This window comes from Dama dama, chromosome 19 (assembly GCF_033118175.1).
Source record: "Dama dama isolate Ldn47 chromosome 19, ASM3311817v1, whole genome shotgun sequence".
NCBI lineage: Eukaryota > Metazoa > Chordata > Mammalia > Artiodactyla > Cervidae > Dama > Dama dama.
In genome coordinates, this window is record NC_083699.1 from 79,603,831 (window position 1) to 79,619,219 (window position 15,389).

At 41.3% G+C, this 15,389-nt stretch overlaps 1 protein-coding gene across 3 annotated transcripts in view; it reads right to left on the reverse strand.

Annotated features, from left to right (window-relative positions):
• Nucleotides 1-15,389, reverse strand: part of CPNE4 (copine 4) — a 672,215-nt gene that overhangs the window by 236,788 nt on the left and 420,038 nt on the right. The gene's annotated exons all lie outside the window — the stretch shown is intronic.

Sequence of the window (15,389 nt, forward strand, 5' to 3'; positions counted from 1 at the left end):
CATTGGGCAACTCCAACGAGATATACGCTTGCAGGTGTCAACCAGGACCCAAAAGATTCTAAAGAGCTACCACTATATGCTCCAGGGACTCAAGTCCTAATTAAAGTCTGGAAAGATGGGTCCACAAAGGCTCAACTCCAGCCCACATGGAAGGGCCCCTACCTGTAATACTTTCTACCCCACAGCAGTCAAGGTACCAGGACACAACTCCTGGATTCACTACTCATGACTCAATCTGTGGAAGAAAACAGAAGAGGACACTCAATATACCTGTGAGCCCCTGGGAGATCTCAGATACCTATTCAGAACTACAAATGAGCACCATTCTAATGAAAACTCCTCAAATTAAGTTTTTGGAGATAAGATCTCTCAGGATAGCTCTAAAGAGCCAAAACAGCTTGGCAGGGGTGGTACTCCAAAATAGGCAGGAGATAGATCTCCTGATCCCTGAAAATGGAGGGACTTGAACCACCTTGAATGAGACATATTGTTTCTGGGTAAATACCTCCAGTTAAGTTGAAGAAGGTCTTACAGACCTCAAGAAAAATATTCAGATCCTATAAGATCGCCAAGAATCAGCTGGAGAGTTCTTGGGGTGGCTATAACCTCTATTTGGGGGATCTTTCTCCTGGCAAAGGGGAATTTGGAGTTGGCTAATGTGCCTACTAATCCGTGTTATTACCACATTGATGCTGCTTATGATTGCTCCATGTATTATCATATGTCTAACCCATTTTGTCTCTGCCCAGGTCAACAAGCTACAACACACAATGCCAGTTCAACAAGGATTTATAAAACTACACCTGACCACAGAAAATATCACTCATTCTTAGATGGACATTGTTATAAGGACTCTGAGGCTTGAGACTAGAAAGAGGGGGAGGCCCAATGCCCCTCGCTGTCCCAGCTCAGCAGGAAGTAGCCAGAGAGACCATGGCACTCCATTGCCAAAGAATTGGGCCTCCCATCTCTTGACGGGGGAATGTTAGGTAGTTAAAATAGGAAAAGGGAGTCTAAAATGGCAGTGGCTAAAAGACAAAGAAAGGAAAAAGCCCACGAAAGTGGAACAGAAGGAAATCCGTGGACGGGAGTGAGAACTTCAGGTGAAGAGAACTTCAGGTGAAACAAACACTCCCCCTTCTTGGCTAGCCCAGTTTGCATAGGGCAGGCTCTGGGGGGAGGAGTATATATATATATATTTTTTTTTTTGGGGGGGGGGAGGAGTATAAAAGGAAGAAGCCTAGAAGGATCGAGTCCTCTCCTTTGGGGTCAGCCCGCCCTCACTCCTCGTGGGTGTACTATCCTTTGTTTTTCCCAATAAAACTGAGCTGTAACTCAAAAAAAAGAAAAAGTAGTTTTCCCTTAATTTGCCAACAGAACAGAAGTACTATTTCTATTGCCCTACCTTTGGGGGATAAAAAAACAGATTATCTGGCAACCTGGGGCTGGATTTGTACATGGAAACCAATTGGGGGCTGCCCCATTCAGATGGGCATTCTTTCTCCATTTTCCAAGCTCTTAATCTTCAATGAATTCTCCCATCTGACGCCTAGAGGCATTGTTGCAACACTCGGTCAAACTTCATAGAATCATGAACCATATAATAAGAGATTTAACTGCATTCATGTAGTGCCTTTCGATAGAGGGTTTTGAAACAACAATCCCCAAGAAGTAACTTATAGGTGGATTCTCAAGACACAGAAAAGATTCTTTTCTTGTGGCTGAAGGAATAGAGTCCCGGCGAGGTTTAGCTTATCAGAGATAGGAGATGGAAACTCAGGTCTTTATTGCTCTGCTTTAACCACCCCAAAGGGCACAAATGACTGATGTGCATCAGTCCTGCTGGTTTTCTTCTCACTTCTTGATTTTCAAATGCTGATTCCACACAAACATCACACCACACCTCAGATGGACCATCCAAGGCAATACTGAATGACTTCATCTTGTGAGGGAAAGGACTGATTTGGAAAGAAGTTAAGTAATACACATTTGCATTACCAACACAGATAATTACAAGGGTAATCTCAGGACCAGTGAGACTCCTGAGTATGGATGCTCATGGTTAGAAGGAGAATGGTGATGGGGAAATGCTTGTAACACTTGTTGATGTTTTAAAACATCTGGCATTTTTAGTCATTATGGAAGATACAATTATCTTTTCTGGAGACTGAAGTCAGGTTTAACCTGAGCAACAGAGCCTAGGATGGCTGTTGTTTCTCATTGAGAGGCCTCAAGGTCAAGGCAGTTGTTTCCAAAGGACCACCCTTTGCCTGGTGCTGCCAGCTGCATCAGAATCACTGGGGCAGGTTTCACTTCAGGTATATGTTTCACTTCACTTCGATTCATGATCCCTACACTTGGGGTTCTGATTCAATAAGAGTAGGGGATCCTAGAAATGTGTATTTTAAAGGTGTCCTAGGCAATCTGAACGCGAGAATATCAGAGTAAAAGAATTGAAGAGATGGAGGGTCTAGCTCTTGCTCTTATGTGGGGTTTTGTTTTGTTTTGTTTTTTGGTCAAGGTTTTAAAAATTTTGCTTTCTTTCTGTTACCGAGTCTGCAAAACTGTCAACACTTCTCTCTGCTTCTTTCCTCTGCAGTTGTAATGACTGATATCCTAGTGTTGCTTATGGTTTGCAGAACATATTCACACCCATTTTTGTTTGATTCTTAGAACAACCGTATGCTGTAGATTTATATTATTTTATATAAGAGTAAAATCAAGGTCAGACATCAGGACAAAGTACTGGATGACAGAATGGGCAATAAGCTCAGGCCTTTTGATGCAAAGTCTGGACTATTTTCTTAATTCATCTTTATTCATAAGCATCCCTAGAAGGAAAGAAACAATGTAGCTGTGTTATGATATCATGATGATACAATTAATCATTGAATATTGCTTTTGATGAGATACTCTTTGAAAGACTTTCATCTAAAACATTTTTCAGTATACCAGTAAAGTTTATGATAGCTAATGCTTATGGAAGGCCTGGTGTGTCACAGGCACTCACTTTTTAAAAAGGCATTATTGAGGTATAATTTACATAAAATAAACCACATCTATTTAAAGTACACAATTCAGTAAGGTTTGATATGTGAAACCATCCCCACAAGCAAGTGAAGGCACCATGACCCCCTCCAGTGTCTTCATGTCCCCTAAAAACCTTCCTCTCACTCCTCCCTGCCTTTGCTCCCAAGCAACTACCAATCTGTTCTGTTACCATAATCAGTTTGTATCCTCTATAATGGCATATAAATTAACTGCACATTGTGTAGTCTTTTTGCCTTTATTCTATCATTCAGGGTAATCATTTTGAAATTTATTCATTGTGCATCAGTGGTTCATCTTTTTTATTTCAGAGTAATATTTCATTGATGAACTGTTTCCAGTTTGGCCGTTACACATAAAACTGCCACGAATATTCATGTAAAAAATTTGTATGGACTTTATATTTCTTCTTTCTAGGAGTGAAATAGGTATATGTTTCACTTCTAAAATTCTAACTGGTGTGTAGGGGTATCACATTGTGGTTTTAATTTGTGTTTTCCTAATAACTCATGAGGGCTGTAATAGCATCTTTTCAAGTGCTTATTTGCTATCTGTCTCTTTTGGTGAAGTGTATGTTCAAATCTTCTGACTCTCTTTTCAACCTTATTGTGATGTAGGTACTATTATCATCCCCTTTCCTGAGAGGTAGATAGACCCTCATACCTTTTCCAATTTCATACAGCTTATGAGAGGTAGGATTTTTCATCTTTATGCTAAATAGTCATGCAAATTTGAAGCTTTTTCACCTAAATCCTTTTGTACAAAATAAACAACAGACATGGATATGGAACTAATGGGGAAAGTTAGCGAATGAGGCTGTAGTTGTGTCTCTAGTTTGTCCGCTGGCATATTGGAGATACAATGGGAGCCCCACACACTGCCCAGGGAATTGTTTATGAGACAAGCTCAGTCTATCATCAAAAATAACTCAACACAGATAATGGCCATCTGCTCCCTGAGGCCCCCAAGGGCTGGGACTGACAGAGGCAAAGGAGGTGAGGGGACTGAGAGGTGAGCACTAAACAATGTGATGCTATTAATGGGGAAAAACTAAAGACAGGAGCCAAAACTGATGTCTCACTGAACGGTCTAAGGTTTCCTGGAGAAGTACAAGTCTTTATCCCAAGGATAACAGGGCTGGAGAAGAGTGATATCATGTGCCAGAGAGAGACATAACCTAACCCCTAGGTAGGGCAGGCTTATAATTAGATATTATTTAAAACTTATATTCCTTAAATATTTTCTCAATATTTATTTAGTGAGGGTGAGGAGAAACTAATTTTCTCTGAATAAAGAAAGGATAATGTTAGGATCAAAAATAAAGGATTGATTACAGACAATTTTTCAAACCATGTAACTGCCAAAGGGACATATTAAACCACATAGAATTTAGATATTAAGATAAGTCACTGAGTCACAGGAATTAGCATTATTCAGCTTCAGATGCTTTCAAGTGCTGGCTGTGGGGTTTGTGGGCTTGCCCTACAGCTGCAGGAAACAAGTCACTGGTCTTGAAAATCACTCAACAGGGGGAGATAGGTTGGTGCTGGTGAGATATGGCTTTTATTTTCATTGTAGTGGGTTTTCTACTTGAACAGGACTAACACTCTTTAACATTTTGCTGGTTACATAAGAAGTCACACGTGGGAACCTGAGTTTCCTGACACCATTTTTGCGCTATGTCTTTGTGCTTGCATCATTCTGGTGGCTTGCCACATGGATGGTTCCTGTTCACTAGGAATGAAAATATACCTGAGTATTTGTCAACCTTTGCTTCTCCCTCACTTATAATATCCTGGGCTAAAGCTGACCTTGCACCTGGACATATATGGTCCTCAGTGGAGGCAATACTCACTTTCCTAGGGAGCATGTGTAAATGCATAGAGGTGTCTTGGGTTGTCACAATGATGGGGTAACATCACTGGATGCCAAATATCCTACAATGTGGAGATTAGTTCTAGTCAACCCAGAACTAAACACTCTCCAAAGCTAGTGGTATCTTCTATTTGTCCAACCCACTTTCAACTCCAACTAAACAAATAAACTTATCCAAGGGTGTTTGGGCCTCAGAACCAAGCACTTGACTTACTAGCCAAGAGAGGAATAAAGATATATAATTATATAATTATAAAATAATTACAATTTTATTAAATAAATTATGTTTTATTTATATATTATATAATTATATATAATATATTATAAATAATATATAATTATAAAATAATTATAATTTTATTATATAAATTATATTTTATTTATATATAATTACACTATTTTATTTATTATAAAATTATAATATAAATTATATTTATTTATTATAAAATTGTAATATAAGTATATTATTTATAATTATATATAAATAATAATAATTATACGTTTATTATTTAACCAATAAATCTATTAAAGCATCATCCTTATTTTGCAGGTGACAAAATAAAACTGAATCAGAAAAGCATTGGTAAAGGAAAGGATCAAACTCAGTCTGTCCAACTAAAAAAATATATGCTCTTTCTACCTTAAGATTTATTATGGGTTGAATTATGTCCCTCAAAGTTCATATGTTGAGTACATCAGAATGTGATCTTATTTGAAGATACAGTTGTTACTGAAGTTAGAAGTTAGGGTGAAGTCATACTAGAATAGGGAGGAGCCCTGATCTTATATGAACTGGTGTCCTATAAATAGGGATATTCAGATATACAGATATGAATACAGGGAGATGCCATTTGGACATGAAGGAAGAGACTGGAGTGATGCACTTACAACCCATGAAGCAACAATGATGGCCAGCAAACTACTGGAAGCCAGAAGAGACATATAGAGCAGATTCTCCCTAATGCCCTCAGAAAGGTCAAAACCTGGTTATGCCTTGATCCTGGACTTCTAGCCTCCAGAACTGTGAGACAAGTTTCTGTCTTCTAAGCCACCCAGTCTATGGTAGTTTCTTACTACAGTCCTGTTAAAATAGACGTCATTCTACCTATCTCAAGAAATGTAAATTGATATAGCAACTGTGGAGAACAGTATGGAGAGCCTTTTAAAAGTAAACATAGAACAACCATATGATCCAGAAAACCATAATTCAAAAGGATACATGTACTCCAATGTTCAGTGCAGTAACATTTACAATAGCCAGGGCATGTATATTTACAATATTATATTTACAATATTATAATACCAGAACATGGCCATGGATCTCAACCCCATGAACAGTATGAAAAGGCAAAATGATATGACACCAGAAGGTGTCATATTGCTGTAACCCCCTAGGTCAGTAGGTGTCCAGTATGCTATGGGGAAGAGGGAAGAAATAGCTCCAGGAAGAATGAAGAGGATGAGCCAAAGCTGAAACAATGCTCAGTGGTGGATGTGTCTGGTGGTGAAAGTATAAACTGATGTTGTAAAGAATAATACTGCATAGGCACCTCGAGTATTTGGTCCATGAATCAATGTAAATTGGATGTGATCAAGGAGGAGATGGTAAGATTGAACATCAACATCTTAGGAATCAATGAACTAAAATGGATGGGAATGGTGAGTTTAAATCACATGACCATTTTACCTAATATTGTGGGCAAAAAGCCCTAGAAGAAATGAAGCAGCCTTCATAGTCAATAAGGGAGTTTACAATGCAGTACTTGGGTGCAGTCTCAAAAATGACAGTAATCTCAGTTCATTTGCAAGGCAAACCATTCAACATCACATAATCCAAGTCTATGCCCCAACCATTAATGCCAAAGAAGGTGAGGTTGAATGGTTCTATGAAGACCTACAACAGCTTCTAGAACTAACACCAAAAAAAGATGTTTTTCATCATAGAGGATTGGAATGCAAAAGTAGGAAGTCAACAGATACCTGGAGTGACAGGCAGGTATGGCCTTGGAGTACACAATGAAGCAGGGCAAAGGCTAACAGAGTTTAGTCAAGAGAATGCACTGGTCATAGCAAACACCCTCTTCCATGTGATGTCCACACATGGACATCACCAGATGGTCAATACTGAAATCAGATTGATTATATTCTTTGCAGCCAAAGATGGAGAAGATCTATACAGTCAGCAAAAACAAGACTTGTAATAGCTATGGCTCAGATCATGAGCTCCTTATTGAAAAATCCAGGATTAAAATGAAGAAAGCAGGGAAAACCACTAGGCCATTCTGGTATGACTTAAATCAAATCCCTCATGATTATACAGTGGAGGTGAGGAATAGATTCAAGGGATTAGATCTGGTAGATGGAATATTGTACAGGAGGCAGGGACCAAAACTAACCCAAAGAAAAAGAAATGCAAGAAGGCAAAGTGTCTTAGGAGGCCTTACAAATAGATGAGAAAAGGAAAGAAGTGAAAGGCACAGGAGAAAAGAGAAGATATACCCATCTGAATGCAGAGTTCCAAAGGAGAGTGAGATAAGAAAGCCTTCTTAGGTGAACAGTGCAAAGAAATAGAGGAAAACAATAGAGTGGTAAAGACTAGAGATCTCTTCAAGGAAACTGGAGATACCATGGGAACATTTCATGCAAGAATGAACATGAAAAAGAATAGAAATGGCAAGGACCTAACAGAAGCAGAAGATATTATGAAGAGGTGGCAAGAATACACAGAAGAACTGTACAAAAAAGATATTCATGACCCAGATAACCATGATAGTGTGGTCACTCACCTAGAGCCAGATATCCTGGAGTGTGAAGTCAAGTAGGCCTCAGGAAGCATTACTTTGAACAAAGCTAGTGGAGGTGATGAAATTCTATCTGAGCTATTTAAAATCCTAAAAAACGATACTGTTAAAGTGTTGCATTCAATATGCCAGCAAATTTGGAAGACTTGGCAGTGGCCACAGGACTGGAAAAGGTCAGTTTTCATTTCAGTCCCAAAGAAAGGAAATGCCAAAGAATGTTCAAACTACCATACAATTGTACTCATTTCACATGCTAGCAAAGTAATGCTCAAAAAAATACTTCAAGCTAGATTTCACCAGTATGTGAAATGAGAAATTCCAGATGTACAAGCTGGATTTAGAAAAGGCCAATGAACCAGAGATTAAATTGCCAATATCCTTTGGATCATAGAGAAAGTATGGGAATTCCAGAAATATATCTACTTCTGCTTCACTGACTATGCTAAAGCCTTTGACTGTGTGGATCACAACCAACTGTGGAAAATTCTTAAAGAGATGGGAATCCCACACCACCTTACCTGTCTTCTGAGAAACCTGTATGCAGGTCAAGAAATAACAACTAGAACCGGGCATGGAGGAATGGGCTGGTTCAAAATTGGGAAAGGAGTACGTCAAGGCTGTATATGGTCACCGTGCTTATTTAACTTATATGCAGAGTATACTGTGTGAAGGCCAAGCTGGATGACTCACAAGCTGGAATCAAGGTTGCCAGGAGAAATATCAACAACCTCAGATATGCAGATGATATCACTAATGGCAGAAAGCTAAGAGGAATGAAAGAGCCTTTTGATGAGGGTGAAAGAGGAGAGTGAAAAAGTTGGCTTAAAATTCAACATTCAAAAAAATGAAAATCATGGCAACTGGTCCCATCACTTCATCACAAATAGAAGGAGAAAAGGGAACAGTGGCAGACTTTATTGTCGTGGGCTCCAAACTCACTGTGGATGGTGACTGTAGCCACGAAATTAAAAGACGTTTGCTCCTTGGAAGGAGAGCAATGACAAATCTAGAAAGCATATTAAAAAGCAGTGGCATCACTTGGCTGAAAAAGTTCTTTATAGTCAAAGCTATGGTTTTTCCAGTAGTCATGAACAGATATGAGAGCTGGACGATAAAGAAGCTGAGTGCCAAAGAATTGATGCTTTTGAGCTGTGGTGTTGGAGAAGACTCTTGTGAGTCCCTTGGACAGTAAGGAGATCAAACCAGTTAACCCTAAAGGAAATCAACTCTGAATTATCATTATAAGGACTGATGCTGAAGCTGAGCACCAATACTTTGGCCACCTGATGTGAAGAGCCAAATCATTAGAAAAAATCCTGGTGCTAGGAAATATTAAGGGCAGTAAAAGAAGGGGGTGACAGAGGATAAGATGCTTGGATGGCATTAATGACTCAATGGACTTGAGTTAGAGAAAACTACAGGAGACAGTGAAGAACAGAAAAGCCTGGCATGGTGCAGTCCCTAGGGTCACAAAGAGTTGGATACAACTTAGGGACTGAACAACATCAAGAGAACAGGAACAATCTAAATGTCCAATAAAAGATGAATGGATAAAGATGATGTGATACATATATACAGGCTTCCAAGATGGTGCTAATGGTAAAGAACCCACATGCCAATGCAGGAGATATAAGAGATGCAGGTTCAGTCTCTGAGTTGGGAAGATCCCCTGGAGGAGAGCATGGCAACCCACTCCAGTACTGTTGCCTGGAGAGAATCCCATGGACAGAGGAGCCTCACCAGCCACAGTCCACAGGGTCACAAAGAGTCAGACATGACTGAAGTGACTTAGCGTGTGTGCACGCGGTACCTATATACAATGGAATATTAGTCACTAAAAGGAATGACATTGAATCATTTGGAGTGATGTGAAAGAACATAGAGTCTGTTGTACAGACTGAAGTAAGTCAGAAAGAGAAAAACAAATATATATTAACACATACACATGGAATCTCTATAACTGGTACAGATAAACCTATTTGCAGAGCAGGAATAGAGATACAGACATAGAGAATTGACTTGTAGACATGGGAGGGGGGGAAAGCAGGAGGGACAAATTGGGAGTGTGGCACTGACATATACACTACTATGTGTGAAATAGTTAGCGGGAAGCTTCTGTACCACATAGGGAGCTCAGCTCGGTGCTCTGTGGTGACCTAGAGGGGTGGGATGGGGGTGAGGTGGAGGGAGACTCAAGAGGAAGGGGATATCTGTATACACATACCTGATTCACAATGCTATCCAGTAGAAACTAACAAAACATTGTAAAGCAATTTTAGTCCAATTAAAAAAAGATTCATCTCTGAAAAGGCATTCCTCACCCACCCCACAGAAAAATCTTCAAATGTTCTAGATTAAATTGAATGAATTTAATCTAGAATTACCAAAGTCAATCCATTGCCAATCCCCAACCCACCCCACCCCCAACACACACAAATCATTTATCTTTCTGCTCTGCACTTCATCTTCCTCTCAAGGAACAAAGTTCCTTGTGTAAGCTGGGTTCTCTTTATGCAGCCCGTGGGATTAGCCTGCTGGAGGACCTGGTGTGAGGCAGTCCTTTAACCACTAGTCTCAGCTGGGTTTGTACTGCTCAGAGTAAACAGTGGAGTCACATCACCTAATTGAAGATTGTAGCTCAGAAATGAATGAAATGAGCACCACCTAGAAGCACCTTCAGAGAGGTGCCAGAGGCAGGCTTCCTGGGTCTTCCTCTTCCTTTGCTGGCCTCCTCAGCCCCTATTGGCAGGGGTCTCAAGTATCCACCTCTGCATCCTCATCAGGTGTTCCTCTCCCCAATATGAGTGCCCAGTGTGTGTGGCTTAGTTTCCATGGTCAAAAATTCCTATTTAAAACAGAAGCCCCAGTGTGATGTTATTAGGAAATGGGGCTTTGTGGAGGTAATTAAGTCATGAGTGTGGAATGCTCACAAATGGGATTAGTGCCCTTAAAAAAAGAGCCCCCAAAGAACTCCCTTGGCCCATCTGCAACATGAAGACATGGCAAGAAGACACCTCAGTGTTTAGTAGCCAAGAAGCAGGCTCTCACCAGACACCAAATCTGCTGATGCCTTGATTTGGACTTCCAGCCTCCAGAACTGTAAGAAACAAATTTCTTTTGTTTACGAGTTGTCCAGTCTATGGTATTCTGTTTTAGCAGCCCTAACAGACTAAGACACAAGGTGATCTTTAAACTTTTTATGTAATTAAAATTTGTAATTATGTAATTTAGAAATCTTAACCAATGCACAGTTAAGTTTGAGAACTAATAATATTATATTGCCAGGTGCTATGGCTCAGCTCCAAGATCATGGTGACCAGAAAGTATCACGTGATCTACTCTGAGTACCCCCACCTCCTGCTCAATTGTGTGTTGGCACATTTCTGCTTTCTTGGGAGCTGCCATCTTGACTGCTGCTCATTGTGCTACAGGATATGAAGACTAAAGGAAATAACTAAACTGTGAGCTGATTTAGTTGAAGGTTTATCCATCCAAGCACTCCATTAACTGGAACACTCCCAGTTTGTGAGATGACTTAGTGAATGTGGTGATTAGCCTCCTTTGCATCCACAGATTTTCTGCTCTACTCTGTGCCCCCAGCAGACTGGCTGCATGAATTGCTTTGTTAGGATTTCTGTGCCAGCTTGCCTCCTTCAGCCAATGGGATGCATCAGTAGGAGATTAGAAAGGGGGAGGAAAGAGAGGTCAGTGTGTTTTTCTTGTCCCTCTCCCTGTCCCCCAGTGCAACTGTACAGTGACTGTGTCTTCCCATCCCACAGTCCTCTGATAGTAGCCTGCCTGCAAGGTTCTAGCTCTCACTGGGTTCTAGTAACACTGCCATCTCCACCTGCCCATCAAGCCTAGTGGCACCTTCCCACTATTGCTATTCCCAGAGCATCTCAGCATTCCTTGCTGATCCCTTTAACTCTGCACACACATCCCTATCTGTGTCATAACATGTCTTCTGGAAGAACTTTCAGAATCCCAAGGGCAGGCAAAATTGAGTCCAGTCTGGTGGCTCACAATGAATGCATTATATGCTCTTTTAAGAGTCTGAAAACTGGTGATCAATATATGATTCATGTGGTAACTTCCTCTTAGCCTCAACGTCTATTCCTCAACCAGGTTCTGTAATAGATCACAAGGGACATTGCTGAACACTTAATATGCCACAGGCATTTTTCTAACCAATTCACAAGTATTATCCCATTAGTCCTCCCAACAACCATATAGTACCACTATCACTATTTCGCACATGAGAAAACATAGGGTCAAGGGGTTAACCTGCCACAGTCACTCAGGTGTAAGTGATTGAGCCATGTGGAATTTTCTTTAAAGCTCTTCCCTGGGACATGACCATCTTTCTTGATGAGGACACATCTCTTCAGGTACCTTCTGAACATAATGGTCTCAAGCAGAGTCCATCCCAACACTCAAGACTCTAAATATTCTTTGAAAGGAAAACAATCTCTACCATCTTAAGCTGGGTGACAGACCCAGAAAAGTTGTCTCGATGTGACTGCGGGGGTGTCCAGCATGCCTCTCCCTGTCTTCAAACCTTCTCTTCCCCCTCCTTTATATTTTGTTCTTCCACTTAGCTCATTTCCCTTGAGGATGGCTCAGGAGAAATCTGGATGCTTTAAGTGGATAGGACTTAAGAAGAGTCTATAACATAAAAGATGTTTTGAATCCTAAACTAACTGCCTTCTATCGGACTCCAGCTATAAGCTGGCACATGAATATCAAACAATCAGAAACTCCCTTACAAAACTCATACCTGTCTTCTAAAGTGAGTTAGACCCTGCTGAGACAGGAATGGGAAGGGGCTGGATTGCAGGCCACTCTGAGTTTGCAGCTCCTGTCAGATCCTCCTCACAAGGGAGCTTGAAGGTTAAGCCCACATAAGTGGAAAGAAATTTGCACTTCACTCAGATGCTGGTTATAAACAGAATGGTCCCATCATCTCCCCTCTCTATCACAGTTCTAGAGACCTTGGGAAAGGTCATCCAAGACTGGAGAGCATTAGCTTTCTTATTGACTGATGTGAAATAGTGAAAAGAAACTCATCTGCAGGATGCTGCATATGCGTGCCAAGTCCCACATGTGCACCAACTAGCTGACTGCAGGTAGGCTCTAGAGGCTGCCTCCCCGTCCTTACAACAGGTGCCCACATGCAGGAATGAAGCAGTGGGGGTGGTCCTGTGGCTTGGGGTCAATCTTCTAGGCTCCAGCTCCTCCTCCCCTGACTCCTTTAGAATAATCAACATCCACTCTGCTTATAAGTCAGCTCTTGACTGCCCAGATTGTGAAATGATCCAAATGGACCTTCTCTGAATGCCATTGACGAGGGAGGAGCAGATCATCCTATGCCTGAGGTTCTTCCCCACAGTGCTCCCCCATTCACTGGGGGCACTCACCTCTCCTTGGCTTTTCTCAGAAAGTAGATGTTGTTGATAGTGATAATCTCAGATCCTAGCATTCATCCAGTCCAAGGATGGCAGCAGCTAATGAGAGAGAGGTGGCTCAGACGGTAAAGCGTCTGCCTACAACGTGGGAGACCTGGGTTCGATCCCTGGGTCGGGAAGATCCTCTGGAGAAGGAAATGGCAATCCACTCCAGTAGTCTTGCTTGGAAAATACCATGGACAGAGGAGCATGGTAGGCTACAGTCCATGGGGTTGCAAAGAGTCTGTCACGAGTGAGGGACTTCACTTTCACTTTTCATCCTTCCTCTTGGTTCTGAGTGGTTGGTGGGTGTACTGCAAAAGTGCCTGAGGCCATCTCTGTGTTTACAAGGAAGATGGTTGCTTAGCAACGTCGGCCCTAGGTGTGGGAGGGGTAGGATGGCTCAGGTGTCAAATATGTGTCATTTTTCTTCTACTCTGGTGATTCAACTTGTAACAGAGGAAACTGAGGCCCATGAATAGTAAAACAATATTTGCAAACTCCTAAAGCTATAGACTGATAGGTAGGCATGTGGATAAACCAGGTTCCGTGCCTGCTGGTTCACCACTTGGTCTCCCCACGCCAAACTGCTTATTTCACAACTGCCTACACAGCTACACAGATGCTTATGGGTCCCGGGCCCCAGCATATAGACTTCAAAGTTCAAAACAAACACTGACACATTCAATTATTTTTTGTGGTTTTGGTTAATGAGGGCTAATCCCACAACATCTGAAACAACCTTCTAAAAGCCAGGTTCCCTAAAGGGGACAACACTATGGAACCAGGCCATGACAGGGAATGCAATCTTAGGAAATGAGCTAAACCACTCCAGATGCCTCTCAACCCAAGCATCATTCAGAGGTGACCATGCAGCCAGATAGATTAGGATGTTTGCTTAACAGAGCAGTGCCCAGTCAGGCATCCTGCCTACCCCAAATGGGATGATCAGTGCTTTATTATTATTATTTAACTTATTCTTTTGTTGCACTGCACAGCATCAGTTCAGTTCAGTCGCTCATTGTATCTGACTCTTTCTAACCCCATGGACTGCAGCATGTCAGGCTACCCTACAAACAACAACTCTTGAAGCTTGCTCAAACTCATGTCCATTGAGTTGGTGATGCCATCCAAAAATCTCATCCTCTTTTGTCCCCCTCTCCTCCTGCCTTCAATCTTTCCCAGCATCAGGGTCTTATCCAAGGAGTCAGTTCTTTGCATCAGGTAGCCAAAGTATTAGAGTTTCAGCTTCAGGATCAGTCCTTCCAATGAATATTCAGGACTGATTTCCTTTAGGATTGACTGGTTTGATCTCCTTGCAGTCCAATGGGCTCTCAAGAGTCTTCCCCAACACCACAGTTCAAAAACATCAATAAACACTTTGGCACTCAGCTTTCTTTATAGTCCAACTTTCACATTCATTCGTGATTACTTGAAAAACCATAGCTTTGACTAGATAGACCTTTGTTGGCAAAGTGATGTCTCTGCTTTTTAATATACTGTCTAGGTTGGTCATAGGTTTTCTTCCAAGGATAAAGTGAAGTGAAGTGAAGGTCATTCAGTCGTGTCCGACTCTTTGTGACTCCATGGACTATATAGTCCATGGAATTCTCCAGGCCAGAATACTGGAGCGGGTAGCCATTCCCTTCTCCAAGGGATCTTCCCAATCCAGGGATCGAACCCAGGTCTCCCACATTGCAGGTGAATTCTTTACCAGCTGAGCCACAGGGAAGCCCTCCAAGGATAAAGTGTCTTTTAATTTCATGGCTGCAATCAACATCTTCAGTGATTTTGGAGCACAAGAAAATAAAGTCTGTCACTGCTTCCATTGTTTCTCCATCTATTTGCCATGAAATGATGGGACTGTATGCCATGATCTTTGTTTTTTGAATGTTGAGTTTTAAATCAGGTTTTTCACTATCCTCTTTCATCAAGAGGTTCTTTAGTTCTTCTTCACTTTCTGCCATAAGGGTGGTGTCATCTGCATATCTGAGGTTATTGGTATTTCTCCCAGCAATTTTGATTTCAGCTTGTGCTTCATCCGGCCCAGAATTTTGCATGATATAATCTGCATATAAGTTAAATAAGCAAGGTGACAATATATAGCCTTGACATACTCCTTTCCCTATTTGGAACCACTCTGCTGTTCTGTGTTCAGTTCTAACTGTTGCTTCTGGACCTGCATACAGATTTTTCAGGGGGCAGGTAAGGTGGTCAGGTA